The 18,638-nt window shown below is 32.9% G+C and overlaps 2 protein-coding genes across 3 annotated transcripts in view; one reads left to right on the top strand and one right to left on the bottom strand.

The window, feature by feature from the left end:
• The window catches only part of LOC117576174 (uncharacterized), a 53,280-nt gene extending 38,727 nt beyond the window's left edge, over nt 1–14,553 (bottom strand). Inside the window, exon 1 of the mRNA XM_052008450.1 lies at nt 14,291–14,553. The gene's annotated coding sequence lies outside the window, so the exon portion shown is untranslated. The remainder of the gene's footprint in view (nt 1–14,290) is intronic.
• The window catches only part of LOC117565843 (uncharacterized), a 328,547-nt gene that overhangs the window by 128,261 nt on the left and 181,648 nt on the right, over nt 1–18,638 (top strand). The gene's annotated exons all lie outside the window — the stretch shown is intronic.

Genomic DNA, 18,638 nt, shown 5'->3' with positions numbered 1-18,638 from the left:
TGCGAGTTTACGATGTGAAAAGAAGCCATTAAGGTCGCGCATGTCACAAATTAGCCAAAATTACAAAACATTTAATCTTTCAAGCCGCCGCAACACACACACACACACTGAGACACACACACACACTCTCACACACAATAAACCAAAACCAAAGCTAAAGCATAGCAAAGCGACAGGCGACAAAACCCGCAACTGAAATACATTAAAACGATGGAAAAAGGAGAAACACAAAAAAAAACACAACACAAACAATGCGGGTCACTTGAATAGCATCATTTGGGTGATTAAAGACAAAAGTTAAAGCACTTCTCTATGTACATGGCTTAATTGTGAAGTTGCAATTTAGTTAAGTTTAAGCTTACTAACTTTGGTTACTGGTACACTAATTTCATTTATACCAAATTAAAAACAATCAATATTCTTATCTATTACATTTTCTATATAATTTTGAAGCTAGATGCGCGATTTTTGTTGTTATGATTTCTGAAAATAAAATAAAATGATGAAATTTATTTATAGGACTTCGTTGCTTTGACTGACAATCTGGTATATTTTGAACTCAATGGTATATATCAATTTAATATATTTTGTTATTGTATTTATTGAGAATACTTATTCTCATTTTAATCACAAAATAATTGCAAATAACAACGGAGGGACAATCTGGTATATTTTGGTGAATATGGTATATTATGGTATATATCAATATACCGAATACAAGCTTTGGTATACTTTTTAGTATCTTTGTGGTATATTAATTTGGTATATTTTAAAATGAATACCGAACTGTTTTGCTTTTATTCACAATGTGTACCGGGTATCGTACAGTCGAGCACACTCGACTGTAGCTTTTCTACTTATTTTTGTTTTTAATTTGTTTGCAACTAATGTTGATAATATTTGTGAATTTGTAATTTATTTTCGATATGAATAATCCATTAAAGCAAAATGAAACTATGAAAAGTAAACGTAAACTATTTATAATGATAAAATGAATTAATTTATGAAGAATTGATATGGTCTTTTTTAAAATTTGAAGAGATAAAACATCACAATATAAACAAAAGGAATTAAGTTCAAGAGAATTAAATTTCTTAAAAAATGTTGATTATAACATTAAGCTTGAAACAATATACGTTTACCGGTTAATTGAAGGCAGAATATTTAAGTTAATGCAATAATAGAAAACACAATTAATTAAAGAGCTGTTTTATTTAACAATATTTTATTAAAAACTTGAAAATATTATTATTTTTATTAAGAGCTTATTCAATACATTTTCATATATAAGAATTTCACTTTCATTTCATTCATTTTCATCAAGAACCAATTTACTATATTTTCATTTACAAGAATTTTATTTTGTTAAGCGGAAAAGTCACTAGAAACAGTGACTAAGAAAAATGAAATGTCTAGAAAATGTTTGTCCAGTACTTAATAAGCAACCTATCGCAATTATAATTTGCCATTGTCAGAAGAAGTTCTACACATTTTACAGTGGAAACAATCAGGTGCAATTGCAATGCAATGAAATAATAGCTTAATCAAATGCACGTTGAGTATTGAGGGAGCAAAAAAAAAAAAAATACTTTTATGATTCAAATAGACACAGACACAAAGTGTTGCTTTGATAATGTGCATTATTTGTGTGCACACACTCGACTCGACTCGACATCAGCAGCAGCCACAAATAGAAAGTATTTATTGACTTATAATTGCAGCAGCAGATGTGTGTATGTGTGTGTGTGTGTGTGTATCCCATGGATGTGTGGCAACTGCCAAAACGTTGAAGGATGCAAAGCTTTGATTAGCAGCCAAAGTCTCAAAAGACCAAACAGAAACAGAAATCAAATTAGATTTGCTATTATTTGAGGCATGGTAATTATTATTTGATACCCGCTACCCAAAAGATAGAAGGGTAGTATAACTTTGTGTGGCAGAAGAAGGAGGCAACTCATTTTTGAAATGCAGATCAAGTTAATTTCAGATTTTCAATTTTGAATTTTAAGAAATTTTTCTATTTCTTTATTTTTTTGAGTCTTCGCTGCTTTGTTATTTATGGTATATTTCTTATGTAATAGTATTTAAATATACCAAATATAGCATTTGATATATTTCAGTATTTTTGTGGTATATTTATTTTGGGAACAATAAGGTAAAAAACTATGCAATACTTTTTAAATATTATGAATGTACTAGTATTTTAATATACCAAATATAAATTGTGCTATACTTTAGTATTTTTTGCGGTCTATTTTGGTATATTTTGAAAACAGTACCACAAGTAACGACTGCTGCTATCGGGTCTTATCTGCTTTGTACCTTACTCTATGGTATATTTTTGTATGTAATAGTATTTAAATATACCATATGTAGCCTTAGGTATATTTTAGTCTATTTGTGGCATATTTATTTTGTATATTTTTAAAACAATTCAAGATACAAAATTATATACTTTATGGTAATAGTATTTTAGTATTTTAATATACCAAGTATAGACTTTGGTATATTTTAGTATTTTTTTGGTAAATTTCTTTTGATATAAAATGCCGTATCTTTTAGTATTTTTCTGTATTTGGTATATGTTGTTGTTATTAAAAGTGCGTATCGGTATATTTTAGTATTTATTCAGTACTTTTTTGGTATATTTTGAAAATACTGCACAGTTTTGTTACTAATGAAAATGCATAGCCGGTTGACCACGGTAAATTTTTTATAGTATTTTGATAGTATTAATTTGGTATATTAAATTAATTAAAAATGCGTAACGGGTATCTCACAGTCGGGCAGACTCAACGGCAGCTTTCTCACATGTTTGTGTTTTGGAATTGACCTTGTCAAGAGATGAGGCCGCAATAGATCGCAAATTGTGGAATTGGAAATGCGGTAGACGATGATGATGATGTTGCTGTTGCTGTTGCTGCTGATGTTGATGTTAATGTTTGATGGGAGACAAAGCTATAAAGAGATTTGTTGCGAGTTGAAGTTGGCAAAGCTCTCACGGCCTCTCGGTGACTTTGACTGTGACTATGAATTGATTTTGCAGCATGGAGCAGAAGAAATCGAAAGACAATCTGTATTATATACGCACAGTAAAAATGTATCTGAGGCGCTGTGTAGCATCGACAAATCGGAGCAATTTGATTTTGCTTATTATTTCAGGCAGCCGACGATTAAAGACTCTTCGAGTGCTAGTTTGTATCTGTATCTATAGCTGTATTTGTATCTGTATCTGCAATTGCAATATACAAATGTATCTGTATCTGTCTCTGTCTCTGTAGCTTTGTCTGTATTTTGCGCACTCGTTTTTTTTTCTTTACCTTGAACCGCGACCCCATTGACAGAATGAGCGACAGAAAGAGAGAGAGAGAGAGAGAGAGAGATATATATGCGGATGGGGATTATATGGGCAAAAAGCAGCGGGGAGACGAAGGCCGGAGCGGGTAAATTGTGGTCGCGATTACGATTGCGATTGCGAATGTGTTTGATTGACGAGAGATGCAGGTCCGGGACAAAAGTTGATTCACCATGTGAGAAAAAGAGAGAGAGAGACGGAGCAGCGAACATGTGTAAACAATGAATAAATGAATTAAACTGATTAGCGGGAAATAGAAATGTTACGCATACGACATGTTGTGCTAATCAAAACGGTTCACAGTGACAATTCAAAGCCACAGGCTTTAACATATCTTTTTATATTGTGTCTCTAAACATATTTTTTCTTTTTTTCTTCCAAAAATAAACCAGAAATTATAAACCAACTTCTCAGTTTTATCACAACAAATCTTTTGTGCTTAATGGTATATTTTTTAATGTAATAGTATTTTAATATACCAAATATACGGGCCATAGCTGCTTTATACTCTATGATATAATATTCATGTAATAGTATTTAATTATTCCAAATAGAGCATTTAACATATTCTAGTATTTTTTAAGTACACTTTGATAACAATTATGTATGATATACTTTTAATGTAATAGTATTTAAATATACCAAATATATATGTTGTAGTATGTTTTTTTAGTATATTATTAAAACAAGTTAATCTAGTTTTTGTGCCTATGCGAACAATTTTATAATTTTTAGTTTATTTTCAATAGAGAGAATTAACACAGAGAAAAGTTCTTCGCAATATTTCTTTTGCAGCCAATTTTTTGCTTTTTGAGTGTCATGATGACCGGCCAATTGAGATCCTGCTGATCCTTATTTCGCTCAATTTTATTTTCTTCATATTTTTCTTTTGTGTTGGCCAATTTTACGCATTTGTTATGCCTTTGGGGTTGTCTCATTGAGCTGGCTTTCTTTCTTTATCTCCCCTTGCCATTTATAACTCATTCGTACAACATGAAATTGGCCAACAAAAAAAATTGGGTAAACATGCGCCTGATGCGTTTTACATGTGTTTGATTGACTAGCAGCTACCCTGGGAATGGATTCTGTTTGATTGAGGCTTAGTTTGATTTTGTTTTCATTTAATTTAATTCTCTTTATGACAATTATTCTTCAATAACCATTTATTACAATTTTCATACAGTATTCATTTTAAAATATACCACATTAATATACCGCAAAAATATTGAAAATATATAGGCGACTGTATTTGGTATATTAATATAGTACTACGTTCAAAATATAATATGCTGTAAAAATACTGCAAAAAAATACTAAAAATATACCAATCACTACATTTGTACGGTATTAGTATTAAAATATACTGAATGTATCAAAATATACCAATGACTATGTTTAGTACGTTCAAATAATGTTACATTTAAAATATACCACCAAGTGCCAAATATAAATATCCCGCAAAAAATACCGCAAAAATACTGAAAATGTACTTGTATTTGGTATGTTGATATACATTCAAAATATAATATTCCGCATAAATACTGAAAATATTCTAATCACTATAGTATATACGTATAACTCGAAAATACTGAAAATATACCAACGAATATATTTTGTATATTCATAAAGTGCTACAATCCAAATGTATAATTGAGTGCCGAAATAACTGAAAACTGAAAATATACTAACATTTATATTTAGTACATTGATGTAAAATGCAACTTTGTTTTAGTCTGTTATACCCGCTGCCGCTTAATTTGTGCTGAGTAAGCAGAGCATAAACAAGACTTTGAAATGGCGTTTTGTGCACAGAGTGTTTTTTGTTTTTGTGTCTTTTTTCGGTGAGTTTTGTTGTCGGGAAAATTCAATTTAAAGCCGCAGCCACAACAACGAAATGCGGCGAGTGCAATAAATTGTTTCATTCGCGGCACAACGCGCACCTGACACATAAGCTCCGAACTGTCGTCTTCATCTGTTGCCGCCACCGCCGTCGCGTTGCACTTGCCCCTCCTCCTCCCTCCTCCCTCCTCTGACCGTTCCACTTTGCCCCATGTTTTTGTTTTTTTCGGTCTCCGGGGTTCGCAAACGAAACGAAACGAAACGGATCGAAAAACGGATCGGATCGGATCGGATCGAATAATAATAACGCTTGTACATTGGCTTTTGAACATCTGGTCACTTGCTGTGCACAGTGCACTGCACAGTGGTGCGAAATGCAATGTAATTAACCCAAGTGCATTAACACACACACACACACACACACACGCACGAGAAAAAACCTAATTCAACTATTATATTTTATGTATAAACTGCCTCAATTTACTCCTACTGCCTCCTGTTCGTGCCACAAATTGACGTTTCGTGCGTAATTCGCATTGCAGCTTAAATCTTAAAAAAAAAAGAAAAAAACACTCATGAAAATAGTTATAATAAACTCGAGTGTTGCGAATTAATCATTAGAGAGAGCAGTTTAAATAAATTATCAACAGCAATCGATAGAACTTTTTGTAGCTGTTCATACAAAGAAAAGAAAATCACTTCACAATTCAATTTCAACTTAAATGAATATAAATTATTTTTTAGCTTAGAATTTAGAGGCACAGAAAAAAAGTTATAAAATCAAGATACTGCGAATTTTGTGCTAAAAAGTGCGTCAAGAACATGAAAATCTTAATGTTAATATGAGACGCTAGTTCTTATTTTTAAGTATACAACTTACAAGTAAAGAGATCATATGCTAAATATGAAAAGTATTTTCAACGAAGAATTCTTTTTTATGAATATGGCGAAAGTGTCGCAACACTGCCGAGAAACACAAACAATAGTTAAAGAATTTAGTCTAAAAAAATCATTCATATGTCTTTATTTTAAAGCACTTTTTGATACATTGATATATGGGTATATGTCGCAGGAAATGAAGGAATTGATCATATGTAATTTATCGTGAAACAGAAAAAGTTCCTAATTTAGCGCTAATCCTGATGCTTGGAATTATTTTTCTATTTTAAGATTCATGTAAAATTAATGAAATGATATGTTCTATTGTAAAACAAAATCAATTAAAACTCTAAATATAATTTAATGCTAACCCAGAGCTACGTGAATAAACATTAGTTAGTTTTAAAATATTAAAATATTGAAAAAAAACATCTGAATATATTATTAAGGTTTGTCAACATTTCTTATTACTCACATTTTAATTTGTATTTTGTATTTTATAAGAATTATCTTTAGTTTATTTAAAAATTATTTCATTTTATGTTCTTTTTTTCACCATATGCTTATTATCTTCATTTATATTTGTATTTGAAATATTTGAAATAATAATCATAATCATAGTTGACAAAATAAACATTGATCAGAGAGTGCACGAAACTAATTGCCTTGGCCCCACTGTGCGACGGTCAGCACTGCAATTATGTGTGAGGGCGCGGGTGCAACGCGGTTACCTCAGGCATCACCGAGGGCCGCAGTCGCAGTCGGCGTCGCAGTCGCAGCGACATTCGCGGAGCAAAAAGCAGATTCAACGGCGGATTATGAGAGCTGGCGCTGGGCAACAACAACAACAACAGCAAGAACAACAACGATGAAGGCAACATGTCGGCATGTGAATGTCCGTAGCAACAGCAGCTGAAAGAGGAGAGTGGAGAAGGGAAGGGAAAGGGGAAAGGGGAGCTGCTGCACATGTGTGTAATGTTGTTGTTCTTGTTTTTGCTTCTGCTGCAATTTCATGTTTCCGAAGCGACGGCGTGCAAAATGATTATTGTCCTGGGGAGCAAAGAGGACACGCCGAGTATCGCTTACAGACGCCAGCACGATCGTTCTTCCCCTTCCCCCTTCCACCATCCTCTTCCCTCTTCTCCTTCCCTTCCCCATCTCTCTCTCTCTTTAGCTGTTCCGGAATGACTTTCCACCTCATTATAAGTTGGCTTTAGTCCGCTAATTCATGACGAAATATGCTAATTAATAAACGGCAACAAAGAGCGAGAGAGACAGAAAGAGTGAGACAGAGACAAGTGACTGCAAGTTGCAACTTGTTAAGCAGCTGAATGATGATCGTTGGGGATCAGCTTAGGCGAGAGTTATGAGCGATCAAGGCTTCTTTCTCATCAGCCTGTTAACGTTTTAACTACTTCATAGTCTCAAGCAAAACATATCTTAAGAAATATGTAACGAAATGAATAATGATATAATATTTTATAGAAAATGGAATTTCATTTTAATACAAGTTCTTTATGAACTTAACTTAAAAAAAACTTAAACTAATAAAAATTAAAATAAAAACACAAATTTCTTTATTTAAGTAATATTTTTATAAAATTCACTTGACGATTATCTTATAATTTTTTCTTTTTTTCACATTTTTATGATTTGAAGTTTCTTCTTCATAAATTATCAAAATATTAATATAATTTATTTTAATGCTTAAAGTATTATTTATTATTATATTATTTGTATATCTCATCTAATGTATTTACTTTCAAATATCAATATTTTATTTTCATCACATTTCATAAATCTACAATATTTTGAACTCCTAAATAATAAACCCATTTCGTAAAGCATATAACTGCAAAATTTCACGTATAATAAAAGAGAAAATAGAGAACAACTAATTAAAAAAAAACTGCTAAGGATAGTTCATTTGTCTCTAATAAATCTAGTGCCAGAAATCTTATTTGTATTCCACTTTTCACTTTCAGTGCATTCGCTTTTGTATTTCAATCTTCATTATCATTTTTATTAGCTCTCCTGCACTTATTTTCATATATCTTTCTGCAGTCTATAATTTTCATTAGCATTATCATTGTCACTTTCATTGGACTCAAAAAAAGTTGGTAATTAAGCTTCACCTATTATTTGAATTTTATTTATTTATGAAAAAACTCCTATTTAATTTGCAAATTTAGTTTTAAAATTTCAATTAATTGCATCATTTTGTTTGCCTTATTAATTTCTCATTAAATGCACATAAATATTCACAATGCATTGTGATTTTTAATGTCGGTGTTCTTGATCGTTATCGCTGATGTTATTGACATCATTTACAATGCGCTCAGCAATAACATCATTTTAATAAGATTCCAATTAACAATTTCAATTTTAACACTATCAGGTGTCATCAGCTGCTCCGTTGACATTGTGTTGTAACTCATTATCATTTACATTATCGCTGTCATTGATTAAAATGCATTTGCATTCATTCAATTCCTTACTTAATCTTTTGATTACAATTTGTGTTAGATTACGAACTGTGTTCAGTTTATTCTATTTTAATAATATAGCGAAGAAGAATAACATAAAGGAATAAAGATAGATATAGAAAGTGAAATTTAATATTGTTGCCTCGCATAAAAGTTGACAACTATCTATTTTACAAATCTACAAAATTTTTTATGTTTGATATAATAATATCTTTTTTCTGTTTGTTTTCCATAACTTTTAGAAAGAATATTTAAATATATTTATATAGCCATATCCGTCTGTCTGTCTGTCTGTCTGTCTGTCTGTCTGTCCGTGCATCTCAGAGATTTTAAGAGATAGAAATATCTTTTTTTTTCAAATTATTACCACGCCCTCTTTCACCCCTACAAATCGAAAAAAAAACGAATAATAAGTGGAATTTAGAAGCTAGAGTCGATATTTTTGGTAAAATAGCTTTAGCTGACAATCTGGTATATTTTGCACTCGATGGTATATTTTGAATGTAGTACTATATCAACATATCATATAAAGCCGTTGGCATATTTTTAGTATTTTTGTAGAATACTAATTTGGTATATTTTAAAATTAATACTGCCACTGTTTTAGTATTATTGTGGTATATTTATTTGGTATATTTTAAAATTAATACCATACTGTTTTGCTTCTCAATTTAATAAAATCAAATTTTAACTTTTGTATTTTACTTTTTCTATTCTTAATGTCATAACCGCTGGTATATTTTTAGTATTTTTGTGGTATATGAATTTGGTATATTTTAAAATTTATACTTCCACTGTTTTAGTATTATTGTGGAATATTAGTTTGGTATATTTTAAAATTAATACTGCACTGTTTTAGTATTATTGTGGTATATTTATTTGGTATATTTTAAAATTAATACCATACTGTTTTGCTTCTCAATTTAATAAAATCAAATTTTAACTTTTGTATTTTACTTTTTCTATTCTTAAAGTCATAACCGTTGGTATATTTTTAGTATTTTTGTGGTATATGAATTTGGTATTTTTTAATTATAGTACCCAACTGTTTCACTTTCTATTTAATAAATTCAAATTTGAACTTTTATATCACATTTTTTCTATTCTTAAAGTCATATTTGACAATTTTTTTTCTTTTTACTAAATTTATTTCATTTTATTTTCATGTTTATTTGCATATTTATGATTTCTTTTTAATAAATTTATTTCATTTTATTTGCATGCATAGTGTAAAAAGTCGAGTTTGGTATTTATTTAATTGTTTTTTTTTAGGTTTGTACAACAATCTTGACACATTTTGTTTAATTTTGCAATTACTTTTAATCGCCGCTAGGTGGCGACACTTTGGCTAATGGCTGTTTTATCAACAATTTGTCAATATTTATCTTATTTTTTCTGCTCTTTTGCTGCAGTTGCGGTTGGCGAAGTTTGTTGTAGTTGTTGTTGGTATTATTGTTGTTGTTGTTGTTGTTGTTGTGTCTGGTTAGTTATCATGGATCGTTGCAGCTGCAGGTGCAGTGATGCATTTGCGCTGGGCTTGAAATTGGCGTCAAGCGTCCAACGCCTGAGCGACAATTATGGCTGGCAATCAAGCATGGGTTAAGACAGAGAAAGAGACAGCTACATAGAGTGAGAGGGGGAGAGGTGTTGGGTGCGGTGTTCCGTCTTTTTAGCACCCATAGAACACAGCTGAGCAAAGCAAAGCAAAGCAAAGCCTGGGCCAAAAGGCCACAAAGGGAGTGTTGATGCCTCACAGCACAGATCGGAGCAACAACAACAACTCGACAACAACAAGAACTTGACAACAACACGACAACAACAACAACAACAAATCGCCATCGACAACAACTGGAAACAAAAAAAAAGTCAACTGCCGTTCTATTGCTAATTATAAGCATGGTGTAAATTTACAATGCCTGTGTTTACAGCTCACGAACAAGCGATTATATGGCTATATAGTTATAGCCAGACCCCCGCCCTCTTCCCTCCTCCTCCTCTCTCTCTCTCTCTCTCTCTCTCTCTCTCTCTCTTTCACTGTGCTTATTTAGAGCTGTGCGATTTGACAAAGGCAAATACTAGATGGGGAATGTAAATATTAAGACAACTGGGCAATTTGTTGGCATCCCACACACAGAGTGTAGACAGACGGACGGACAGACAGATCGGACACATCGGACAGACGTACATATGGATGGACAGTAAAACGAAGCAAGAACAGCAGAATGGACCACATGACATTCAGTCTCGATGTCATTCAACTCAACTTGAAACTATTCTCAATGAATTCTTTGCAAAATTTAAAAGAGAAAAAAATCTATTTGGTATATCAATATGGTATTTTGGTATTTCGAGAATAGTACTTCATCAATATATCAAATATGACCTTTGGTATATTTAAGTATTATGGTATATTCCGAATGTTGTACCAAATTATATATTATAGTATATTATTCGGTATATTTTAAAATTAATACCGATGTATTTAATCTCTACGGTATATTTCGATTGTAGTACTTCAAATATATATAAGTATTTTTTGTGGTATATTATTTGGTGTATTTTGAAATGAATACCGCTAAATTTTAACCTCGATGGTATATTTCGAAATTCGTACATAAATTATATACCAAATATGGCTTTTGATGTATTTTTAGTATTTTTGTAGTATATTATTTGGTATATTTTAAAAATAATACCGTTATGTTTTGGCCTCTATGGTATATTTCGAATGTGTGAGTTCAGTGATATACCAAATATGACCTTCAGTATATTTTTAGTGTATAGTCTGTATATTATTTGGTATATGTTAAGAATAATTCTAAAGTATTTAGCCTCTATGGTATATTTCGAATGTGGTACTTCAAATATATGTATACCAAAAAAAGACATTTGGTAGATTTCAGTATTTTTTTGGTATACCATTTGGTATATTTGAAAATGTACACCGCTATATTTTATAACTTTATGGTATATTTAAAGTCTAATACTTTAACGATATACCAAATATGACCTTCGGTATATTTCAGTATTTTTTTGGTATATCATTTGGTATATTTGAAAATGAATACCGCTATATTTTATAACTTTATGGTATATTTAAAGTCTAATACTTTAACGATATACCAAATATGACCTTCGGTATATTGCAGTATTTTTTGGTATATCATTTGGTATATTTGAAAATGAATACCGCTATATTTTATAACTTTATGGTATATTTAAAGTCTAATACTTTAACGATATACTAAATATCACCTTCGGTATATTTCAGTATTTTTTGGTATATCATTTGGTATATTTGAAAATGAATATCGCTATAATTTTTTTTTGGTATATGGTATATTTAGAGTATAGTACTTAAACGACATACCAAATATGACCTTCGGTATATTTCAGTATTTTTGTGGTATACTTTAAGAATAATATAGCACTGTTTTGCTTCTATTCGAAATGATTACTGGGAAATTTAGTTTTTTTAATTGTTTATTATGTTTCCCTTTAACTATAATTATTTTGTTTTCATTCCATATAAATAAATGTAAAAAGGGCGTTTAATATTTTCTGTCTTTTTAATTAAAACTATTTATTTAGAATATAAATCTATCGTTTATCATTTGCTTTTATTTTGATATCTCCTTTTGAATTTATCTATAATTAGATTTATATTGTTTAGCTACAATTTCGTTTTTTGCTTTACTTCAGCTGCCAACACACACACACACAGAGAATTGAATTCCAAGAATTATTTATGCATTGTGTTAAAATCTGTTTCATAAATCCACCGAAAAAAATGCTCAAATGATTCATTAGATTCATTCGTGATCTTGCTACAATTAGCTTTTCGCAGAAGAACAACAACAACATGACATGACATGAGACAAGCACATGACTTTGTTGTGCCATTAACTGATTTGCTTCCTGAACATTCCATTATGAATTCCATACGTGTGTAGTTGACAAAAAGCTGTCTGCTATGACAAAAATGTGTCGATTTGAAAAGGTGTGAAATAAGTCAAGCGCAAAAGTCAAAATATATGACAGCGAAAATTTATTGCAGCGATGAAATTTAAGCACAAATATATCAGAGAAAAATATACACAATGATTGCAAGTTTCGTTGATTTTGTGTGAAATGTGTGTGAATGTGAAGCCCCTTCGCAAAACAAAAAAAACACGACAAAAAACGGCTTCAAAGTTGCAATGCTATCATTAAACAAGCGTGAGGATTATTTCATGTAGCTTCAAGTTTTCAAATTTGTTGTTAAGCCTTCTTTCTGCTCACAGATTGATTTCTGGTAGCTACAACCAAATGTCCAACGTCAAAAGATCATAAAAAAAAATGCTTGGAATCTCAACAATAAAAAGTATTTAATGAGCTCAATATTTTACAGCTCAGAGCTGTGAAATGTCAATAAGTAGCAATAAAAATCGAAAGAAAAAAGGCAGAAAACGAAAAACGTATCTATCGAAATTGACACTCATTAATTATGACGAAAGCTCATTAAAGCTGGAGAACTATTCATTTCCTTCATTCCTTCCTTTTCTTTCTTTTATTTTCGTTTTAGTATCCAAATGCCAAGATTAAAGAAAAAAAAAAAACTTTGTGCTTGGCTGCGAAAATCTTTATCGATAAATGTCGCTGCTGCGAAAATTGCATTAATATTTCATTTCAAGCAGCTTTTCGAGCTTAAGCTTTGCGAAATGGGTCAAATTTTTGTTTTGAATTTAACAATTTTCATTTCAAACAATTTCCTTATTGTTTTGTATGAATTGTATTAAAAATTATATACAATAATACATTGTCAAAGCAGCTTTGCAACCAAGAGCTTTAAGCTTAATTACACAATTGCCTTAAATTTCAATTGCATAAAAGTTATTACAAACAATTTAAATAACAATTTCCTTAATTTTTCTATACCTAGTCTATTTGGTATTTGACTGTTTTATAGATTCTATTAAAGCTGCTTTACAACCATGAGCTTTAAGCTTAAGTAATTAATTTCATGAAAGCCTAAATAAAATGACTGACCATTCATTTTAATACAGAGACAATATTTTGTTGTAAATATTGTACTAAGAATGTTGTTCAATAAGTAATGTGAAAGCTGCTTGGCAACCAAGTGCTTTTATCTACATTATATAATTGCTTTGAATTGCAATAGAATAAAACTTATTACGAACAATTTAAATTGCGTTTTGTTTTAAGCAATTTCCTAATTTTTCTTTATCAGAACAATTGAGTACTTGATTGTTTTATAGATTGTATTAAAGCTGATTTGCAACCATGAGCTTTAAGCTTAAGTAATTAATTGCATAAAAGCCTGAATACAATGACTGATTATTAATTTTAATACAGAGACAATATTTTGATGAGCTTTTAGAGCTTTGAGCTTAATTGCACAATTACTGTGAAGCTCGAATATATGTAATTTCTGATTATTAATTTGAATACAGAGAAAATAATTCGTTGTAAAAACAGTTTAACCAATTTTCGAATATTGTCAAGTTCTTTTGAATTGTAAAAACTGAATCCAAGAATTTTTCAACTTAAATTTCATTGTTAAAACTGATTTGAAATCCAACAACTTTTCAGCTTAAAGCTTAATTCGCGATACTGATTAAATTGGAAAATTTGCTTAACATGAATTTAAGTTGTATATTGTAAAAACTATGCGATAATATTTATAATTTAAATTTAAATTTATATAATTTAGGGTAAAAGGAAAACTCACCTGATTTTGGATGCTGTTTTTTTCAGTTTGTAAACTCCTTTAGTTGATATTTTGTTGTAGATTGTTTTTCTTCTTGTTGTTGTTGTTATTATGCATTATTATTATTGGACACTCTCACACACACACACGCACACAAACATTGCACACACATGTGTGTGTTTGACATGCAAAATACTTTTTAGCTTCGTTGTTGTTGTTGATGTTGAGCATTTTTCTCTTACTCGTTGTTGTTGTTGTTGTTAATTTCGTTATTTTGTTGTTGTTGTTGTTGTTGTGGTGCTTTTTCATTACTCTCTTTTTGCTTCTTTTCACATTTTTACACCTTTGTTAATTCTGATCACATCGTAATTGTAACTATAATTATAATTATGTTTGTTTATGTTTATGATAATGTGTTGTTGCTTTTCTCGTTCTCGTACTCGTTCTTGTCGTCGTCTTCGTTGTTGTTGTTGTTGTTGTTTTCGCTCTCGTTGTTGTTGTTGTTGTTGTTGGGGATGTTGTTTAACTGTAATATGTTGTGTGTAATAATTTAGATTGCGCTCGATCAACAAAAAATAAATAAAAAACGAGTTCACACTAAAGCCAACACACACACACAAACACACACACACACATACACTCCTCTAATTTATTTAATTCGATTTTTTGCAACAAATAACTGTGCTTATTTTTATGACCACTGCTGTTCTCTTCCTCTTCTTCTTCTTGCTATCGCGTGTGGTTCTTGTTGTTGTTGTAGTTTTGTCAATTTGTCCGTCCGCGTCGCGTTTTAGTGCGACAGGCAGAAGCAGCAACGCCGCCGCTTTTAAAAACGGTTATAAAATCGCACACGACACAAAAATTTTTCGTGTTGCGGCGACGTTTTTGCTGCTGCCGATGCTGCTGTCGCTGCTTCTGTCGCTGCTGCTGTTGTCGTTGTCGCCATTTTTGCTTGGCAAAAGTTTTGTGCACTTTGCACTCGCTCACAAACATTTGCTAATGCGCTCTCGCTCACACACAGAAAACAGCAGCAAAGCACACAGGCACGTACACACATACAGTCACCCGCACCCGCAGCCGACAACGACAACGACAACAACAAACGACAAACGACATCGACGACGACAAACGACGATGACGACGACAACGACAACAACGACAACGACGACGACAACGACGACGATGACGATGACGACGACACACACAATCAAAAACTCATTCGGCTACTTTGGGTGCACACGCCCCCGTCCACACGACGAATGCTGGCGACCAACCCCCCTCCACAAACTCTTTAAACTAACTCTCTTTCTCTTCTACTCTCCGCTCCAATCTGTAGTCTACACTCGCGAGCTTGGTCAATGCTCAACTCTCCACCACACTTCTCTACACACGCAGGGATTCTAATAAAAGGCCAGCCAGCAAAAACCGAAGCAAAAGCAATGCGAAAAAAAACACAACAACAACAAAAAAACTGAACGTATGGAGACACGAAGGTTTTGCGACAATATGCGACGACGACGACGGCGACGGCGACGGCGACGTCGGCAGCGCAGCGCGCGTTTGCCTTCGACCAATGACACTCGACGACAATATTAAAGAATACACACACACATACACAGTTTATATACGCAGGGGCGCAACTGGGAAAAAACGAAATGTCGTCGTGCGCAAGGTATGCAGAGTAGTAGACAAAGAAGGGTGGGGGAGGTGGGGGCGAGTAGATGCTGAGGGACAGCAACACAGAAAAAAAAAAAGAAAAGGAAATTGTACGCAGGCCACACACACAAGCTCAAGGCGACAGCAGGCAGCAGGCAGCAGCTATGTAATCCAATCGAATCGAGAACAAACTCACACACACACACACACACCGAAAGAGCGAGTAAGTGAGTGAGCCAGAGTGAGAGAGAGAGTGGAGAGGGGGAGGGTAGCATAAAAAAACGAACGCAATTGAATCGTCGAAACCAATCCAGAGGACGCAAGCAGAAGACCAACGACGTCGGCAGCAGCAGCGACAAGCGACAAACGACGGGCGACACTTGCGCTTGTATGTGTGTGTGTGAGTGAGAGAGCGAGGCAAAAGGCAATTGGAATGCGAATGCAAGCAAGCAGTGTGTACTTCTGTGTGTGTGTTTGTGTGTGTGTGTGCTGTCCTGCACTGTCCTCTGCTGCCGAGCGAGAGAGGCGACCCCCCCACCCCCTTTCAACTCCTACGCCCTCTACTCCTCCTTCTCCACCTCCTACAAGGTTTCAGCCAGTGGCGACAATTGAGCGTAGTCATTTTTTATGCTTATATACAGCAGTGTGTATGTGTTGCTGTGAGTGTATGTGTGTTGTGGGTGGGGGGTGGGTTGTGGGGGGTGGGGGTGTTGTGGCCTTATGTGCATGTCCAGGCGCTTGTTGAAACAGCTTCACGTTTTCATTTCCTTTAAATTTGTATTGTTTTTTTTTTTTTTGTTTTTTGCTTTGCATTTTATATTTTATTTTTAGTACATTTACACACACACACACTCAGAAAAAAAAAAACAAAACAATAAAATAGCAGTTTTTAATTTTTTGCACAGTCAAATACAAAAAAAAAACTTTATAAAATTAAATAAAATTTAAATTTCTATTTACATTTTTGAGACTTTTTTATGCTGAATTTTGCTCAAATTTCTTGCGTTGATTTTCGTCATATTATTTTTGTACGTATTTATTTTCGTGTGTTTTAGCGACGGCAAACAAGAAAAAAAAAAGACGCGCGCGCGCAACAGCAACAACAACAAAACAGAAACAGAAACGGAAAACAGAAAAAACAGAACCCAGAGACAAGAACAAAAGCGAACACAGCGACAACGATGGCGACGCTGGCGACGCTAGCGACGGAGACGAGAACTACGACAACAACGTATATTTGGCGACGACAGAACGATCGAAGCAGCGCAGCCAGCAGCGCAGCCAGCAGCGGAGTAGAGTAGAGTACGCTAAGAGAGGCGACGGAGACGACGACGACGACGATTACGATTACGATTGCGATGCGATGCGATTGCTGCGAGATGGCGATGCGGCAGCGGCAACTCGACTTTACTATTTGAAATCACATCACAAGCGTCGTCGTCGTCGCCGTCGTCGCGGTTTGCTCTGCCTCTGCCTCTGCCAGCTGCCAGCTGCTCTGCGCTTGGGCGCTCGCCTCCTCGTGTGTGCGCCGAGAGGAGTAAAAACGCCAAAGACAAGCATAAGCCAAAATAAATACGCACACACAAACAACAACAACAATAATGCGCTCTCTTCAGCATTCACTGAACGGCCACTGGTGGCCACACACACACACACACTGACACACACACTGACACCCTGGCGCCGCAAGTGTCCATTCGCTTCTGTGCGTATTGTATTGCTTGCTCCCTCTCGCTCGCTTGCTCGCTCACGCCCAGCCCATGAGCAACAAACACAACACACACACACACACACACACACACTAGCATGCTAGCATGCAGAGCACTAAGCAAGCAGTTCAATTTTTGCCTTTACGTGCGCTCTCTTAATCCGTTTCATGCGCTCGCTCTTCTTTTTTTCGACTCTCTTTGAGCGCACTTCAAGTGGTGCGGCCGAATGCACGCTACAGCAAACACTGTCGAGCTTAATGATACAACTAAGCGACATTAAAAATACGTATTTAAGGCATATTTTCATTTGATTTTATTCGGGCTAATATTTGACAACTTTTAAATAGCATTTGTTGTGAATTAATGTCATATTTTAATAAAATACTTAAATCACTTTCAATGCAATTAAATTTTTGTGCAGCACGAAATTGAATTGAAATCTAATTAACAATACTAAACTTATTGCTTGTAATTTAATTTGAAATCATAATCAAAGTTTACAAATAAACAATTAACATCAAAATTAGGAAAACAATAGAATTGAATTGAATTGAATTTTATTTATTACTAATATTTCATTATTTCTTACAACTAAATAATAAATTTATCATATTTCAATTTTAAATAATAATATTATCTTCACTTAGATTACTTGAAATGCCATTTAGTTGATACAAAATTATTTTCTTTTAAATTAAATTGAAAGTAAATAAATATTATATACTGAGATTGCAAATAATAAAAACTGAATTTAATTGAATTTGATTTATTACTAATATTTTATTATATCTTACTGGAATTCTCATAATGCAAAAATTGGAAAATAAAATGGAATTGAATTAAATTTTATTTTATTATTTTCTACTACAAATTCAAGATGTCATATTTCAATTTAATAAAATATTTTAGTTTGCAAAAAATAATAATTTGCTTATGATATTTTTTTTTAATTTGAAATCATAATTAGTATTTAAATTGCAATGAAATAAATAATAAACACTAAA

This window comes from Drosophila albomicans, chromosome X, assembly GCF_009650485.2.
Source record: "Drosophila albomicans strain 15112-1751.03 chromosome X, ASM965048v2, whole genome shotgun sequence".
In the NCBI taxonomy this organism is placed as follows: domain Eukaryota; kingdom Metazoa; phylum Arthropoda; class Insecta; order Diptera; family Drosophilidae; genus Drosophila; species Drosophila albomicans.
Note: the sequence above shows the minus strand (reverse complement) of the source record. Positions and strands in the feature narration are given on the sequence as shown.